The sequence below is a fragment of the Silurus aristotelis genome (assembly GCF_946808225.1).
Source record: "Silurus aristotelis genome assembly, chromosome: 7".
Lineage (NCBI taxonomy): Eukaryota > Metazoa > Chordata > Actinopteri > Siluriformes > Siluridae > Silurus > Silurus aristotelis.
Genome location: NC_139580.1, coordinates 28,082,582 through 28,099,490, shown reverse-complemented (window position 1 = coordinate 28,099,490; position 16,909 = coordinate 28,082,582). Strand labels below are relative to the sequence as shown.

The window sequence follows — 16,909 nt, the reverse complement described above, 5'->3', positions numbered from 1 at the left end:
AGATGAGTGGACCAAAACTCCTCCACAGCGCTAAAACAGACTCAGTGCAAGTTATCACAAACGCTTGATTGCTGTTGTTGCTGCTAAGGGTGGTCCAACAAATTATTAGGTTTTCACACAGGACCATGTAGTTTTGGATTTTGTTTTCCCTCAATAATAAAAACCTTAATTTAAAAACTGCATGTTGTGTTTACTTGTGTTCTCTTTTACTAATATTTAAATAGTTTGATGATCTGAAACATTAAAATGTGACACATGCAAAAAAACAAAAAGAAATCAAACACGTTTTTACAACACTATATATATATATATGTATATGTACTTTCTCACCAGCTTCTGCACATTCTTCTCCACCCTGAGCCTTTATATTTATTTTCCCACTTATATATTACAAGCTGTACTTAAATTTACATATTTATCTTGTTAAACAGTTGTCAAAAAAAAAGTTGAAAGTATTCAATGTGACCTCCACTTACAGGAACTTCTTATTATAAACCTAAACAAAATGGAACCAGCATTAATATCACTGTATTTGTACTACTATGACATGTCAGAATGACTGCTATAAAAAAATAAAAATCTGTTACACCAGGTATGTGCAGGACATTCCTGAGCATTTCACACATCAATTCACTAGATGTTTGCTGATTAGACCAAATGTCATTCAAAACGCCAAAGATCACAGAATCTGATTCATACATTATAACATATTTGCATCAGCAAGGCCACGCGATAACAACCCTGGTGGTTTTGCACAGTCCAGCAAAACAAGCAGTCGGTTCCTGAATCTGATGTGCTGCAAGCTGGAGAAATAAGCGAGTGTAAGTAAGTGTATTTTACTACAGCAAGATTGTAAAGTGCAGAAAAGTGGGTTTAGATCATCTCCAGAACTGCAGAACATGTACTGGTTAATACCTAACAAAATTAGGGATCCAGTCACAGGTTCATCTGTGCTCAAGGCTGAGGGAAAATCTAAAGTGTAGTACAAATAGTTCCTGCTGGTTCTAATAGAAGTGAATTAGAACTCGGTGCATCACTGCTTGCTCTTTATCGAGGTGTGTAGAGAGCCCTTGACTCCTATGGATACATATATCTATTGATATATATGTACAATAGATATATGAGCATTCCTGGACCAGCAAGCAATAGCACCTGGTGCATTGAATCACATATTCTTTTACATTATGTGGACACTGACTACACGACTAAAACCAAATCAGGATTAAATATCTTTCTATTTACTTCTGATATGATACAATATATGACTAAAATATAGTCATGTACCTGATCGTCACACACACGCTGTCCTTCTCCAAACCCAGTTCTCCACACAGATGTGTAGGATGTCGTTAAGTGCTCTAGGATGTCGTTAAGTGCTCTAACAGTTAGAATGCCCATTGTAAAAAAACAAACAAACAACAAATCCACGTGCATCAGTTTTTGCACAAGACGTTCATGCGTCATCCAGCTTATGTTCTTATTCAGAAGAACAGGCTGATGAAACCTCATCAGTCAGACTCTAATGAGCTGATACAAATATTTCATTCATTTTTAAACTTTTAATGTTTATTTACTTATGCAAGACTATTTAGTGTAATTGTACTGTTGTCACTGATGCTCTTGCAGCCAAATGGAAAAATCCTCACAGCCACAAATCAAAACTGAGTTTAAAGAGTGAAGCAGAAGAGAGAAGCTTGTTAGAAAAGTTAGAAAATGGGAACAATGTTATATTAATGCTCCTGGATTTGGAAAGTGAGGTTCCACAAGCGATACGAGGTGGTATTAAGAAGTTTCAGGACTAGTTTTGTAACACGCCAACAGATGGCAGCACAAGGCTACACGCGCAATCACAGGGAGCGCCGACCTTCAAAAGTCATTTTGCTATAATGACCACGTGCGAACCATGTCACCGAGCTCTCCTCACACATGAAACATCATGATCTCACTTCCGCACCTACCCTACTCGCTAGATTTTGATCCTGCTGACACTTCCTGAAGATGAAGATCCAGCTCTAAAGTCAGGGTCGCTAGCTTGCTAATGACTACATTGCGGATATTCAGCACGAATTACAGAAGGTGCTTGAGACACTTTGAAAAGAAGACTTCCAGGAAACATTCCAGAAGTAGAACGAAACGCTGTATTGTTGTGCCAGGGGGTTATTTTGAAGATGATAGTGTGTAAACATGAATAATTAAATACTACTGTAAACAGAGCTAGTCTCTAAACTTTTTGATACCACCTCGTAGACTTGCATGTATATATACTAACACACTGCAGGAGTAGAAGTGTCCTGAGTGCAGTAGGTCAGGTTTGGTTTGTTTTTGCTTTCCTCAGTCATATCATTTGCATGAGTGCCTACAGACAAAGGCTCATCATCACTTATCGAGTGGTACAAATCCATCCTGTTGAACGTTCTGGGCAACAAAGGGCAAACCCGCTCCGTCTCGCATTAACCCTGGCTTAAGGACCGGCGCTGGCTTTCATGGCGCGCCTCTGTTCTTTAGCGAGCCAAGGCCTCAAGGCTCAGAGGACAATAGAAAAATCGACAAGGGAATGTCTGACCTATTGAACCATAAAACGTTTATAAACGTTTGCCTCTGCATGTATGGTTAAAAATTCTTAGAGTTAGAGATTTAAAGCATAAGCAGTCCAGAGCAGAAATATGAAGTTGTGTAAAAATTGTAAAACACGTTAGTTCCTGTTTTCCACCCCCATAACCCAAAAACAGATGTTTGCATTATTTTATTGTCAAATATCCGTTAGTGCACTGCTGGGGTTTGAGCACAAGGTCAGTCAGGGTTAAAGGCCTTGCTCTAAGAACCTAACAATGGCAGCCTGGTGGTACTGGTGCTTGAACCTCCAACCTTCTGATTAATAACCCAGAACCTTAACCAGTGTCTATTAAGTATAGATTCCTCTATCCTGATAAGGATATAAGAGTTGCATGTGTTGTGAAATGTCAAGAAATAATAATTATTTAAAAATGACCCATGTTTTGTTTCGATGAATCATAGAGTATACAGTTAAGGTGTTAAATGTCTCACTTATTGTTAACTGAATATACTGATTATACTTAAAAAAGAGGTTTTATTTAAGCCTCAACTGGCATAATAGAGCTGAATAATATTTAAAAGGTTTTTCTTGACATGGCAAGGGCATAAAGTACAAGGCAAAGGGAGTGAGTGGGGGGCGAGTAGAGGTGGTTTTAAGTGTCAAAGGCGCAAAAAAGTGAAACAGGATTCCATAGTTTTGGAAATAAAAAAGAAAATAAAATTAAGCAACTTTGTATACTTAATAATTTATCCAGTACAAAGGTCAGGGAGAGTGTGAATCTCCACCCCATCTCCCACTGTGCTGGACAGAGGGAATCTCATATACCACTGGCTCTGAGCCTGATCTCCTATAAGTTTTTTTTTTTTCCTTTTTCTTTTTAATACCAAACACACACCTGCTGGAAACATGTACACTGTGAAATTCTGACCTGGGCCATGGGAATCTTACAATAATACACTATATTACATATACACCCAGGGGCTTTCTGAGTAATCCTTGTTGCATTTTAACATAATCCGTCTCTAACCTGTTTAATAAAATATTGGAAAAATCCTGGTCCTAGGAAGAGATGGGGATAAAATTTTTATGTATGAAATGATTCATATAAATAAATAAATAAATAAATAAATAAATAAATAAATAAATAAATAAATAATTGAACAAGCAAACATACAAACCCATTTTCCATTTTTGATCCATGAAATTTTTCCAATTCCTATTTCCTATGTCTATATTTCAATTTTCCGTTGTTTCATTGTGATGCATGCAAAAGAACAATATCCTGCATGACAAGATTTGTATCGCAGGAATTTCACTCTTACTCTGTCACAATAGTGCATTTTGTACTTTAACCAAACTGACTTTATCTCACATATGATCTTCACAGCTGGAATGCTTAAAGGCTCTGTTAAACTAAACAAGGTGCCACATAATCGATGAGATATGACACTGCGAATACAAACAGGAAATATCTACAATATACATTAGTGTGATATACAGTATGTTTCAGAGTGATTAGCGTTTGTGTGTTTTACATCAGTAAATGGTGTCACTGTGAAAACCAGGAGGCTACTATGACATTTATACAGTCTCAGATACACGCTTCAAATCTTATACTGCATGCATAAGCATGTCTAAACCCAGGAAAGAACCATAATGACTGATTATCTGTCATAAACGTTCTATCTAAAGGGCTAAACACAAAGCCGGTGGGAACAAGATTCGGCATGGGCGCATTTTAAAAGGAAGCTTTAAGGTCTAATCCACTTACTGGTGGGAAAGTAGTTTTAGTGCCACATTCCAGGAAACAGTGGACACATGAAGAGATCAGGGCGAGGGAGCTGAAGCCACTCCCACAGATCTTCTTCAAAATTTTCCAATAAGGTGATGTATCCTGAGTGGACGATTGAACCTGCTGACTTTCTGCTGGGTTCAGGGCAGAGGGGCATGGGAGAGAGGAGATACACTGCAAGGGATTAGTGTGGATCAGTTTAAGGTAGACAAATACACTAGAATCAGACCTCCCACACTGGAGAACACAGGGTACACTTAGACACACTGCTCAAAACATCTGAATTCATCCTGAATTTAGAGTCTAGAAAGTTTATTTAAAGAGTATAAATAGACACCTTTTATGGTTCATACTGTATAATGGTGATTGAACCAAAATTCCAGTTAATTTCATTAATTGTTTTTTTTTAGCAAATTTAAATGTCCGAATGTTAAAAATGATGCAGAAGTACAGACTAAGTTGAGCAATGTGAAGTTGGTCTTGCATGGCCTACACGCTTCTGGCCTTATGTTGATCTAGTGGCGCTAATAGCGGCTTAATTTCCTGTCAAAGGAAATGATGTCGCTGCTGCTTCCAGACTCAGTACACAGGGAGGAAACTCTAACATTCCATCGGATCCCTTCAGATTCCCGGAATGTCATTACATCATAAAGATGCTTTAATACTCCTGGGGGGAGTAAATATTTGAATCAAATATATATTTATTGGCTTGTTGTCTATGCGGGAGCACCATAAGTCCATAGTGTATGTAATTCTTTGTATTGATAACTTGAACATCTGTATTCAGCCTGTTTCTATACAGAATCATATTTTCCTAACTTGGAAAACTCTGATTTAGACCAGAGATGAGGAAGTAAACAAACGAATGACAAACAGAGACAGGCAGAGACAGGCAGGAAACTGTATTCAAATGTTCAACACTCAAGGGGGTTGTATAAATACAAAATGGAGAAGCTTCAACAGAAAAGTTCTGTAATATTAATAATAATATGAATAATATATATACAGTGGAACCCCGGTGTACGAGTGCTTTGTAGTACATGAATATCGGTCTACGAGCGGTTTTATTAGTAAATATCTTTGTGGGAGCATATTTCGGGAAGAGGAGCGTTTCTTTTGACGTCTAAGTTCCAGTCACATGTTCTACTCGTCGCCCGTCACCTCCGTCCCCACGCTTCATGCTCAGTCGTTTCATAGACATTGTTTGGAGTGTGTTCTCGTCATTCTCCTGTGTGAATATTGTGCTTTTTGTTTGGTTTTTATAATGTTTTTGTTTTATTTCATTATAAGTTTAGCATCACGGGTCTCAAGAAGTGTAGTGATGGCCCTGGAAAGAAGGTTGTAAAAAAAACCCTATTATTAATTAATTGCTTTTACATCAATTCTTATTGAAAAATAAACAGTACGAGTACGAGGATATGGGAACGAATTAATCTTGTACACCAGGGTTGAATCTTGAATATGGTCATATTTATAATTGGTATTCACTAAAATTAGAAACTCAAATCTTTTTTAGACCTTTTTCTACACTTTTCTTCCCTATTTTGTTCTACTGCCATTCATTTCTACACATAAACAAAAGGTTTGCCAAACAATGTAAGATGATGAAGTGCAACATCTCTGTGCACATAATGTCCCTATTCTTAACACATCATTTGCTTGTTTTTTTTTGTTTTTTTTGTAGGACATGGGATTCTTTAATAACACACCACACCCTCACGAGGACCTTTTCTACAGTACACACGTCTACAGGTAATGTGTCCTCTTCTGTTCTGTTTTGTTCTGGAGTCTGTGAAATATGATCATGTGAAGTTGCTTCACTGTTACTTGGACAAAGTTTTCTGTGTAGAACGTGGAAGTTGAAACCGTTGGTCAATAGCCAGTCTGTTTTTTTCTTTTTGCTTTGCCTTATGTCACAGGTGCCTCATTGTGATGCTACTTCCTTCTGGAGGTTGTTGACCTGCAGAAGATCGATTCGAGGTTTGGTCACGATTGCATTTTTTCAGCTATTGCTAATGCTCCCAAACAGACAAGGAACAAATCAAATAATCCAGATTCCATGGGCAGTGACTTCAGTTGCAAAAATGAAAGTGAGGCTCCTGCTTGGTGCGAGACTAAGAATCAAAGCTACAAGTCAGAATGCATTTCAAAGTTGAACATAAGAAAGAACACAGGACAATTCAGGATGAGGACAAAGTCAACTGTATTGATGAGGATAAGTAATATCTTGAGACTAGTGGTTAATTTATGGTTCCAGAACACTGTTCCATCATGATGATGCACCTCTATATAAAGCAAGCTCCATGAAGACAAACATAGTGTGTTTAGGTTGGAGTGGAGGAAATGCAATGTGTGTGTATTCTACACAAAGCCCTGACCTTCTCAACCCCACAGAAAACCTTTGGGATGAACTAAAACTCTGACTGAACTCCGGACCTTCTCAATGCTACATCAGTGTTTGATCTCACTAATGCTCTTGTGGCTGAATGATCACAAATCCACATAGTGACACTCTAAAATCTGAAGTGTGGAGATTGTATAACAGAAAAGGAGGAATTAATCAGTCAGACATGCTGGTCAGACATGCTTTTGGCCATGTAGAGTATCCATGGAGGACATGAGGTCCATGGTGAGATTAAAATTTGATGGTTGGAGCAATGCTCTGGGTGATGTCCCGAATGATGTTCTGATGGGAAACCTTGGGTTTTAGCATTAATGTTTGACAAACAAGCACACTTTCAAAGGTCTTGTGGAGTCCAGATCTGAATGGATCAGAGCTGTTTTGGTGGTACAAGAAGATGTAGAGTGGCACTGTGATATATTCCTAAATGCAGCATTTGTAGAAGTTGACAAAGCCTAGGAGATGGTGTAACTCTGGTCAATTCAGAGACATTATTTTTACTGGATACAAAAAAATAGTGCCTTCTCTCTCTTTCTCTCTCTGTCTCACACACACACACACACACACACACACACACACACACACACACACACACACACACACACACACACACACACACACATTAATAATCTCACCAATCAGACACATCCTACAGCATTAGATAAATTGATAAAAGTCCTACAGTGTCCAAACGCATTCATGATCACTGAACCTTGGCCTGTCCTTTAATCCATCCTGTACATAGACTATACCAAATACCAAAGCACATTTTCAGTTCCGTCTTTTTTTGGAGCAAATGAATAACTTGCATTGAGTCAGTAGCAGCATTAGTGTCTGGGTGTATGGGGGATTATAAGGGATGCGACTGTGGTTCGGTTCGGCATTGAGGTACGACCGTCATATTCCAGCACTGAAGCAAACCGTTATGTAACTGCATAACACTGATACTGACACAACACACTGATACTGCTACTGACTCAAAACAAGTTACTCATTTGCTCCAAAAACACGGGACTGAAAATGTGCTTTGCTATTCTTGGATCCTGGACAGGAGGAAGGCATGTTGTGTAGCTTATTATTATATTAGTAAGATGGGCTTCAGAAATAGTTGGTTTTAGTTAAATGGGTCAAGTCCAAATGAATAATGATGTATGTATGTATGTATGTATGTATGTATGTATGTATGTATGTATGTATGTATGTTAGATTGTATGGTAGATAATCTGCACACCTCAACAACGATTGAACTGTAATGAATGAACATTCAGTGTTGAAGATGAGGATGAGTTCCCTTTTGAGTCTGGTTACTCTCTTGGTTACTTTTTTATGTCTTCTCAGAGAGTTTTTTTCTTCACCACAGTCACTCCTGGCTCACTCATTAGCGATAAACATACAATTATAAGAAACCAACTTATACATTCAAATTTATCTCTGTGAAGCTGTTTTAGAGAACAATATTAACAATAATTGAAGCCTCAGACTATTTAATTCTTTTATGATTTTTGTTTTTGTTTTTTGGTGTTTATTTTGTTCTTATTGTTCTGTTTTTTTTTTTTTTTTTTGAGATCAGAAAAATGCAGGAATCTAACTTTTCATCAACGTATTGAATTCAATTCATTTTTATTTGTATAGCGCTTTTTACAATGAACATCATCTCAAAGCAGCTTTACACAAATAATGCGGTGAAAAACGTATAAACTTATGCAAATTCATAAACTTATTACACATAATACATTTATAAATTGTTATTATAAATTATTATTTTTAAATGTAAGCTATAAATGTAAAAATATTCTTTTTTATGAGTATTAAAATATTGTGAGAAACCTGAAAAAAATCATTAAATCAATTGCACAATATGTAGCATGTATTTTTACCCCAATTCCCTGAGGTACTTATGCCTAGTCAGTGTATTAGCTTCAGTAGCCAGCACTCAGCACTCTCCCTGTTTAGAGGAGAGAAACCCATAAACTTGTATAAAGGCTCTGAATTTCAATATATTTGAATGACTTTCATTTTAATTAAACCAATCTAATTAACCACAAGTGAAGTCTGCTATATATGTTATTATCATTCTGTGCGCTGTTTGAAGTAGGGTTACTCAGGGTGACTCAGCATGATGTGAATGTTCCAGACCTGATAAGTTAATTATTGGTAGCATGTGATATGCCTCATCACTACACCGCTATTGTGAAACATGACTCCCTGGTTGATGTTTGAGCCAGAAAACAAAATCTATTCCTAATTTCTAATTCTTTGTACCTTAATAAACAAAACTGTAAGTGTCAGACTCTCGCATTGATTCTATGAGGTTCTGCTTTACAACCATCCTGACGGTTATTATCTTTACCTGCTTCCTGTTTCTGATTAAAACTGTTTGGCTCTTTGAAATACCTTGCATGACTGAGAATTCTTCCAGAGTTCATAATCTTTTTTTTTTTTTTTTTTTTTTTTTTTTTTTTCTTACAAATGGAGAGGGATTTTTATCATTTGGCAACCGCTTTGAACATCCTTGACCTGTTACAAGCGACAACATTTGGCAAGCCCGGTCAAATTGTTGCTGAAAGTTTAAATAAAGCCAGGAAAGCATGAATCAATAGATGTGTCATGGTAAAGGTATGAAATGTCTAATGTAGGGATCAAGAATGTGTTTTAAAAACATTCCCAGCGACTAGAAAGAACCAGGTGACTGCAAGTTTCTCATAGAAATCCTTCTAGAAAGTTTAAAACGTGTTTTCAAATTGTGCTTTTTAGTGAGTCTTTAGTTTTTTTTTGTATTTCTTTAAAGCTGCAAGGTAAACACTACACTATGCATTAAAATACACTATGCATTAAAAATTCCTCACAACTCCAACCTAAAGCTTCCTTATGTGAATTACAGTCTGTTCTTCTCTGTTCTGTCCATCTCAGAAATTGCTGGCAAATGAATCTGAATTGGTGTCATTGACATTTTTTTGGCTTTGAAATGTCTCTAAGTAAACAGTGATTTGTAAATACAATGAGTCCTGGTGTTTGAGTCAGCGACCTCACTGAAGCGCAGCAATAATGTAATGTGGATTCATGTTGTTCTGGATGAGTGCTTTAGTGAACACACACCTCCACAGTGTCGGGCACAGCCTCCACTTGACGTAATCGCTGACCTTCCTTCATCAGTTATCAGTGTCAACAGGATCCATTGCCAATACCGACTATACTGCTTCTGAGTACATACGATAATGATGAGGGTTAACCTTTCAAGTGTGGGAAGCAATTATTTTGAATGGTTTACAATCGTTCAAGCAGAACGACTCATACATGTGCAGTCATGTTTTTTGCATTTAAGAACACTCCTTATACATGAGATGGTTTCTGTGATTTGAATATTTATTGGAATAAGTATTTGCTCCTCGAGGTGGTGAACCTCTCACTTTTAAGTATCCTTCAGACAGAGAGAGAAAGTGAGAGAGAGAGAGAGAGAGAGAGAGAGAGAGATTATTATGATATGACAAAATTTATATACACTACATTTCCAAAGTTTGTGAACACCTGCTTGTGTTTTTTGAGCATTCCATATTTAGTCCCGATTGGGAAGATGTTGCACTAGAATTTGGAGTGTACTTGAGGAGATTCATTCAGCTACAAGTGTGTTAGTAAAGTCAGGTACTGATATAGGTGAGGTGAGAAGGCCTGGGGTGCAGTCAGCATTCTAATTCATTCCAGAGGTGTTCAATAGGGTTGAGGTCAGTAGCAGGAGATGTTTTACTCCTAGCCATGTCAATCATATCTTTATGACATCTGCTTTGTAATGCTGGAACAGGTTTGGGTCTCCTAGTTTGAAGTGAAGGGAAAATGTCATGCTCCTACATACAATGTCTGATACAATTATGTGCCTTCAGCTTTGTAATGACAGTTTGGGAAAGAAGCACATATGGTTGGGAAACTCAGGTGTCCCAATGCTTTTTTCCATAAAATTTATGATATATAAAGTGTCAAGCCTGTGACACATCATTAATGAACCTGAGTGAAGGTCTGAGAGTGGGGATTGACACCATACATTCCAATTTCAATTCAATTTTTATGTGTAAAACGCTTTATTTTGTTCTTTATAAGTTTATCCATAATGAATGATAGCCAGTGGTGATTGTGTTGAAAAAAAAAAAACTCCCTGAGACTTCATGAGGAAAAAACCTTGAAAAGAACCAGACTCCAAAGGGAACCGATCCTCGTTCTCAACACCCAATGTCCATTCATTACAGTTAGATCATTGTTAATCATTCCAGTTCCACAAAACACTTCTGCCCAATTACCTAAGAAAAATGATTTACAAATGTGTTACTACATGTACTTCAAACCTACATTTACATTCACATTATTTAGCAGACATCCATACTTGGAGTGGCAATTATCCTATTTATACAACTGAGCAGGTGGGGGTTAAGAGCCTTGCTCAAGGGCATTAGCAATGGCAGCAAGGTGGTGCTGGGATTTCTACTCTTGACCTTCTGATCAAAAGACCAACATCTTATTCTACAGAGTTACATCCTGCTGTTAACCTTAACTTAAACACTGAGGTCTAAATCCAAAGCACTGGAATGTTGTTCCATATATTTGGGGATTTGCAAAAAAAATAAAAAATAATCTGCCTCCTACTGCCTTTACTATTCAAGGTACCAACAAATAGCTTGAACCTTTTGGCATGTGTGATGTCATACAGTGGCATAATGACAAAAACCTGAACCACGTTTATACACCATAACTGGTTCAAGTCATGTATTTTATCTAACATCCAAGTAGTAAGTAGTGTTGTTTATTATGTTTATATTGTTTCCATGTTTGTATATTTTGTGTTTTACCTAGCAATAGTTCTTGTACGTGGGTGCTTCACAATTACTGAAAGACTCAGTGGTTCAGTTTTCGAACCATTATTGACATGTAAATTTGTCATGCTTCTTCATGATCATCATGCACAAGTTGCTGAATGGTTTCCACATTGTTTAATGCGTGCCACTTAAACCACTCGTTGCAGCATCGCCGTATGTCAAACGTATATAATGTTTCTTTTTTTGTTTCAAGCAGAATTTCATGTTTGTTCTTTGTTCAACACCATTGATCTTGAAACGTTTTGATACCACCACGTACATGCCTATGCCACAACACTGCCTTCCATGTGAAAGATGATGTGGTATGCTTTGGATCACAATCCCTTCCTTTCCTTTTCTATAATCCACTCTTTTTTTATAATTCTGTCACAAGTAACCCTGGTATTTATCTGCCAAAGAATCTTGTTTTAATCTTTTAAAATCTTGTTTTACCACTCTGTGTGGTAAGACTTCATCTCTCCATCAGCAGGTGGACTTTGGAACGAGAGGGACAGACACACCGAATCTTGTTGACACAAACATCCCTAGCACGTATCATGCGGAGCCCTGTCCCCCACCCCGGCTACTAATTCCAGCATACAGACCGCTTATCAGACGCTCTAAACCGGTTCTGAAACAGGTAAAAACCTGGCCAGCAGGAGCCACCTCTGCTCTTCAAGACTGTTTTGAATGCACTGACTGGGAGATGACTGGGAGGCTGCCAACCAAAGGCGATTCCATCAACTTGGAGGAGTACACATAATCAGTGACCAGCTACATCAGCAAGTGCATTGATCATGTGACCATCTCCAAGACTCCATTAGTACACACTCCAATCAGAAGCCGTTAATGACCACAAAAGTGTGTGCGCTCCTGAAAAAAGAGACTCCGCCTTCAGAGCAGTGGACAAGACGGCCTTAAAAACAGCAAGGGCCAAACTGTTCCATTCCATCAGAGAGGCGAAGCATGCACATGCCAAGCGAATCCACAGCCACTTCCAGGACAGAGGAGACACCTAGCGCATGTGCCACGGCATCCAGACGTTTCACAAACTACAAGACCATGACGCCTCTCTCCTAGATGTGCAGAACGACTTCTACGCCCGGTTTGAGGTGCAGAACAACGTGGATTCAAGGAAGACCACCCCTTCTCTCAGTGACCAGGTGCTCTGTCTAGCCACAGCTGAAGTGAGGAAAACTCTATGCAAAGTCAACCCACTGAAGGCTGCTGGACCAGACAACGTTCCTGGCAGAGTGCTCAGGGAATGTGCAGAACAGCTAACGGATGTTTTCGTTGACATCTTCAACATCTCACTTGTCAAGCAGCAACCTTGTTCCTACGACCATCGTCCCCGTGCCGAAGAAGTCTACAGTCTCCTGCCTCAATGACTAGCGCCCCGTCGCACTCACACCCAACATGATGAAGTGCTTTGAGAGGCTCGTCATGAGGCACATCAAGACCTAGCTTCCACATTTACTGGACCCCATGCAGTTTGGTATTGTTTAAAACGTTCCATTGACAATGCCATCTTTGCGACCTTCCATCTGGCCCTCACCCACCTAGACAATAAGGACACTTACGTATGAATGCTGGTAATACACTTCAGTTCAGCATTCAACACAATCATCCCTCAGCACCTGATTGAGAAGCTAAGCCTACTGGGCCTAAACACCTCCCTCTGCAACTGGATCCTGGACTTGCTGACTGAGAGACCTCAGTCAGTCCGGATCCGACAACATCTCCAGCACCACCACACTGCTGTTTACATAATCAAGTTCGCCGATGACACAACCGTGGTAGGAAGGACAGCATACAGAGAGGAGGTGAAACAGTAAACAGTTGGGTATGGAGCCAACAACCTGTCTCTGAACGTTGACAAAACTAAAGAGATGGTTGTTGACTTTAGAAGAGCACAAAGTGGCCATTCTCCAATGATCATCGATGGACCCTCCGTGGAGACGGTCAAGAGCACCAAATTTCTTGGTATACATCTGGCACAGAACTTCACCTGGTCACTCAACACCAGCTCGATCACCAAGAAAGCCCAGCAGCGTCTCTACTCCCTGAGAAGGCTGAGGAAAGCTCATCTCCCTCCCCCCATTCCTAACCTTGTTCTACAGAGGGACAATTGAGCGCATCCGGAGCAGCTGCATCACTGCCTGTTTTGGGAACTCGGATCGCAAGATCCTTCAGAGGATATCTACAGAGGTCCCTCTATCACAGACATTTGCACCACACGCTGCATCTGCAAAGCCTTGTGGATGACCCCACACACTCTTTACCCTCCTGCCATCAGGAAAGAGGTTCTGAAGCATTCGGGCATTACATCCAGTCTGTGCAACAGTTTTTTGCCTTAAGCCATCAAGCTCCTTAACACATAGACCTGAACTGAAATTGAACACACACACACACACACACACACACACACACACACACACACACACACACACACATACACACACACACACAGACAGACACACACACTCACTCAACTGTGTGTTACTGAACTGTACAACCTGAACTCAACACACACGCTCATTACTCATCTCAATACATTCCACCACCATTTATTCATAATTTATATTTAATCATGTTATACTGTTTAAATGCTCTTTTTGCACCTCTCGACTGCTGCTACTGCTATTTTTGTGCTGCATTGTGTTTGTTTACAAATACTCTCTTGTTTATAGTCCTTTATAATCCTCTTTTGCACATTACTGTATATTCAGAGTATACAGTAGGTTTACTGGTCGGCGCTTTATTTGTGTTTTGTGTATCTGTCCCACCCTGTCATGTGTTGTCTGTCTGCACTGTTTTTTGTCTGCACTGTTTGCACTCGGTTGCACACGATGCACTTTATGTGGCAAGGACACACTTTAGTCCTTAGCTTTGTTTTCTGTTATGTAGCTTTATGTTGTTGTATGTAGCACCAGGGTTCCTGAGGAACGTTGTCTCATTTCACTGTGTACTGCATCAGCTATATATGGTAGAAATGACAAAGCTTGACTTGACTTGGGCAGGACTTTTTATTAGCAGTTTTCCAGCAATCTGAATATACATTCATGAATTGGGCTGGTTGCTGTAAAGAGGTTTATTTCACAGAATTCTGCAGTGAGTTAGCCAAAGTGAAATTATTTCTTTGTAAGAGGGTACGAAATTGTTGATTTGGCCCTAAAGTTCAATGCACTTTGGTGGTGTACAGAGGCAAAATAACTTAAAACATTTGTGATTTTGGACCCTCACTATAAAACCACACCAATCTGTAACACTAAAGTTAATGAGGGGTAAATTCTGTACTGCAGATCATCCAAATTTGTATGATATTCGGTATTGGATAAGCATTGCTTTACTTTGCCAGGGTTTGTATCAAATCAGACTGTTTTTTGAAGTCTGTATAAACAATCCTATCGTGATTGTCATGTGTTTCGGGTGATTAGATTCCAAGGTCTGAGGGACCATAATTCTGAAACCAGAACTGAGTGTAAACTGGGGAGCATTTGGCCCAGAAACATTCCCCTCCACCTTTTCCACATGTCCAGTGGTACAGAGGCACTGAGTTCAGAAATCCTCCAGAATGAAAGCTTCTTATTAACTGGCACAGTTGGGTTTTATTATTGGATTACACATGAAGTATACCATGAGAACTCTAAGCTGCCAGGATTTTTATTTTTATTTAGTTTATCCCAGGACTGATTGTTAAGAAATTCCATGTTCATAAAGGCATTGTTTCTGAATGGAGAGAAAAAACCCTTTGGAGCTACAATTAGTCCAATGTACTGTATGTAATGTTTTAAATTATGTGTATGTGATGTGTAGACAATTGTAATCGAATACTTAATTGATTCTACTGAATATTTGATTCTTACTTATACTGTATTATACTGATTCTTACTGCAATACTGTCTAAGAACAAATAATACCATATGTTAGTGTTTCCTCACATCTCTTCTCTGAACTGATAGTTGTTCCATGAAAGGAAAGCAGCATTAATATCATGTTACAATTCTGAGAATTACTTATGTAGAGGAAAAGTCACAGGTATAATATATATATATATATATATATATATATATATATATATATATATATATATATATATATATATATATATATATATATATATATATTCAGATTATAGATTTAGTTTCTGTGGTCTGTTTATGGAACATGAACAGTGAACCCCCTCACCTTCTCTCCGCAGGTTTCAGAGCAGCAGGCAGTGAGTGATGGGGTCAGTCTATCGCACGGCACAGTCAGAGCTCCGGATCATAAAGTTCTCCCTCAACTCTAACAGTAAGCTGTTTTTTGCATGATGTCACATTTCCTTAATTTATGTGACCACTGTGGAGATGATACAAAAGAGCTGATCTGATCAGAAATTTATTAAAACCTGTAAACATTACAAAACTTTAAATTTTCCTACATTTCTTGGAAGGATGAGTGCATGCGATGCCAATGCGGCCACTCACACACTGTTCTTTTTGACATATCACTAGTGTGTCCTTTCTTTATAGCAACAAATGCAGAGCACTTTCTTATTATCTTGTTTTTGACGTCAGCGAAGCACACTAGGTAGAAACATCGTCAATATAGAAAAGAAAAGATTGGCTGAAAAAATACAGAAAGACAGTGTGACTGTAAGGATGGTTCTACATCTGCATCTTGTGTTTCACCGCTCCAAGACAGGAGTAGAAGTAGAAATCTAGCGAACAAATCAACTAATTCTGCTATCAAGAATATATATGTAAATATATGGTGAACCCTAAATGTTCCTTAAACCATCCCTGAACAATGTATGCAATATATAGTGAGAATTATCCTGGCATTAGTGAACACCATTAGAAGCCCTAGAGCATCACACTGCCTTCGTCAGCCTGCAAAACACACGTGCCTAACTGTCCAAATAATGTAAAAAAAAAAAAAAACGTGATTCTTCATACCAGGTCGTCTTTTTCCATTGCTCCATTGTCTATTTCCCATGTGTCTATTGTAGGAGCTTCGGGTTTTGTTTGGGTTAGTCCCTTCTTAAACCAGTGGTAGGTTCTCACCACAAGACTTGCTGTTTTGAAGATGCTCTGATCCAGTCATCCAGATAACACAATTTGTCCGGTGCCAAAATCACACAGGTCCTTACACTGCTTCAGCTTTACTATCAGCTTTGAGAACCGAAAGAGACACCAAATCGTGTCATTCCCTTCTGTAACTGCCACCTTCATAGTTATTAAGTGTTTACCATCAACAAAGATCTGACGTATCTTTATACTTTAGACTTTAGACTTTAGACTTTAGACAGACAGACAGACAGACAGACAGACAGACAGACA

At 38.7% G+C, this 16,909-nt stretch overlaps 1 long non-coding RNA gene across 1 annotated transcript; it reads left to right on the top strand.

Moving 5' to 3' along the window:
* The first annotated feature begins 6,051 nt into the window (after positions 1 to 6,051).
* Positions 6,052 to 16,072, top strand: LOC310728759. The gene is made up of 3 exons (XR_014534331.1): positions 6,052 to 6,098; positions 6,266 to 6,326; positions 15,787 to 16,072. It is a non-coding gene; the product is annotated as an uncharacterized lncRNA (long non-coding RNA).
* The last annotated feature ends 837 nt before the right edge of the window (positions 16,073 to 16,909 follow it).